Below are 3,343 nucleotides of genomic sequence, written 5' to 3'. Positions count from 1 at the left end.
GCATGGCTTCATCATAGAGAGGTGATGTGTATGGCAGAGGCCACCAACGATGGGGTGCGAGAGAGAAAATGCCCGTAGAGAGGGAAGAGAACGTGTGTGCGCGTGAGAGGAGTCGACATCGAGAGAACGTGTTTGTTCGAGAGACACCGAGGAAGAATATTATATATCGATGGTGCATATAGGTGGGAATTAAATGAAGGGATGGTCTTATTGGTTTCGGGGATATAGGGGAAGAGTGAGAGGGGGGGGGTATCTAGAAGGAGATTGTTAAGTGTGAGTGTGTGTTTTACCCATCCAGGCGGAAGTTATGTGCACACAAGAAGAGAACGATTCAATGTGGCGTTAGGATTGAGGGTAATTAACTATGTATGGAGACATAGAGACCTTGAACGTTCATGTGTGAGAGGTATACATGTATACGTGGGATGTGTGTGTGTGTGTGTGTGTGTGTGCACATGATCGAGATAAAAGAAAGAAGACATAAGTCATAAGATCAACGACATGGGAGAGATGGATTGGTATGACAATAAGCATGCATGTGAGAATGCAGGGAAGAAGGCCCGACAATTGAGCATGTGTTTTTGTCTTTAAGAGATAGTGGCGTGGGCTGGAGCATGCATCTATGGCGAGCAGATGGAGTGAGGCACAACGATTGTGCAATAGAGATCAACCTATAAATGCATATGTATGGAGAGACATATATAGTGTGGGTGATAGGAAGCAAGACTGCATGCGAGAAAAAATGTTGACGAAGAAACTATAGATAGATACAGAGATGGAGATGCTAGCTAGAGGGACATCCGCTAGTTTGAGTGTTGGAGATGACCGCCAGGTGGTTTAGAGGGTGAAGTTATGTGTGTGTGTGAGAAAGATAAAAAGAGGGCACTTGACTGCATGTAGAGAGAAACATATGTAGTGTGCATGATAGGAAGCAAGAGTGAGGGCGAGAAAGAAGGTTGATGGAGAAACAAATAAATAGAAAGATAAAGATGCTAGCTAGTGTGTGTTAGATATAGGAGTTGAGTGGATCAGAAGGCTGAGTTATGTGTGTGGGTGTGAGAGAGATAGAGAGAGGGTGCATGTGAGTCACATACAAACAAATATGAGAGAGAAATGAGATCCCGAGAGATGGAGTTTTGTGTCTGCGAGAGAGAAAGATATTTCACAACAAGAGTGATAGCTAGAGAGACATATGAGGGAACGCAAGATATCTCTAGGGAGAGAGAGTGTGTGTGAGCGACATACAAGAGAACAGTGGACAAACATGAGACCCTGGGAGACAGAGTTTGTGTTTGTGTGTGAGAAAGAGATATTTAAGAGGAAGAGTCATAGGTTCTAATACCTAAGGAGCAAAGGACATCTCTGTATGAGGGGTGTGCGAGTGGCACACAGGGCAATAGTAGAGAGAAATGAGACCTCGGGAGACAAAGTTTTGTGTTTGTGTGAGAGAAAGAGATTCCACATGGAGAATCATAGTTAGAGACACATAGAAGGGAGCAAGATATACTTAGATAGAGATAGAGTGATGAAGGTCGAGGGAGAGAGTACCGTCAGTGTGTTACGAAGATAAAAGATCATTGTCGACATACAGGTAGCACGAGAGATACCCGAGAGACGATGAACGCGTATAGGTCTAGAGAGATATAGTCCTATATAAGCATGAGTGATAGATATATGAGATGAATATCTGGATTAAAGGGGATTAAAATATTTAAACTAGAGATCACGACATCGATAATATCATAACGCAAATTGGTGTATCAAACATGCATATTCATTTGAATTTGGGGACACGTGTAATGTTATATAGTTTATCAATATTGGTGATCCATAGATTCTTTAATTAGAAACAATGCATGGTTATATGCAATTAATGTCTAAATGGGATTACACTATATGTTGTGTGTGTGAAACACATTATACATGTTTGAGAAGTAAAAAAAAACTGCAGGAAACACACATTAATTGGAGACAGTTAGCGAGGAATGCATACATTGGATTTCAACATAAAGTGGTTTCAAATACTTGAAAATCCAAATTGATGGATACAACCTTCTGAATTTGAGATCATGTCATTCTTAAACCATATTTATGTATAAAGGGTGTTGTGCTTTTGAAAGTATATATATAAAAAATGTTATATATACAATTTTATTCCAATCGAAAATGGATCCCGCCCGAAAAAATAGAATTCAAACGGGATCCGAACTGAGTGGGCACGGTAAACGTGCACTCTGCGAAATTTGAAAGAAGCAGGGAAAGTCGCAGTAACCACCTGAAACCAAAATCTGCGAGATGGAAATTACTACTGCCTATCCCTGCCACGCAAAGCCTATCTGCTTGATTTCTATAGGTTTTGATAGGGGTAGGTTTATAATTTCACTCAAATGTGACATAACTGCCTCTCACCCGGATTCATACACGGTGGGCACCAAAACACAGTGTGTCCTCGGCCGAAATCGATTTCCCTCCCCGATTCATACACGGTGGGCGCCAAAAACAAACTCTCGTCGACAAATATTCGATGTATGCGAGATTACTGTTCTATCCCCAACCGACTAATATTGCTGTCATGTAGGAAATTTGAAATGGGGGCTAAGTTTGTAAATTTCCTCGCATTTGAGACAAGCGCGCCCTAAAGACATGGTTCCCCCTTCCTCTCTACCTCCATTTCCCCATTCGTACTCCGTGGGCGCCAAAACACCCTCCGCACCCCAGCCTCCTCCGTCCGCCATCCCATCCACCGCCGTCCTCCTCCACCATGCCGGAGCTGATACCCCGACGCCGCCGTCCATTACAAGATATCGACCTCTGTCATCCACGGCTTCAGACCGGGATCCTTGCATCCCATCCTCTCGCTTCATCCCCGCCGTCGTCCACCTTGCCGGCGTTGCTCCTACGACCGTCTTGTCCACCGCGCCCCTCCGCCACTGTCTACCCTCCTAGATCTACTTCTATGCCGCCGACAGCAATCGCTACCGCAGCATAGTCAAATTCTCTGCAGATGCATACACGGTGCCGCACCAGAGGCGGTACTCTTTCGTATCTGCTCAACTTATTTATCGCAGCAAGAAAATAGATTGACACTGCTTTACTCTGATTTCTTGTCCATCACTTACTTGCTAGTTGAAAGCAAACATTGGTTGTGAAGGTGCCTTTGTCTGGTTTGCACCTTTAGATCCACCATGGCACACTCAACACTATACTCCCAATGCTTATGGTTATCCCCTTTTATATTCCACACCAGTTAAATCATAGTAGACTAAATTTCAAAATTGGGTCAGTCGATTTTTTAGAGCTCACCGGAGTTCGCCAGTGCGAACAAAGGGGCTCGGATGGGGAC

The sequence above is a fragment of the Triticum dicoccoides genome, chromosome 5B (assembly GCF_002162155.2).
Source record: "Triticum dicoccoides isolate Atlit2015 ecotype Zavitan chromosome 5B, WEW_v2.0, whole genome shotgun sequence".
NCBI lineage: Eukaryota > Viridiplantae > Streptophyta > Magnoliopsida > Poales > Poaceae > Triticum > Triticum dicoccoides.
Note: the sequence above shows the minus strand (reverse complement) of the source record.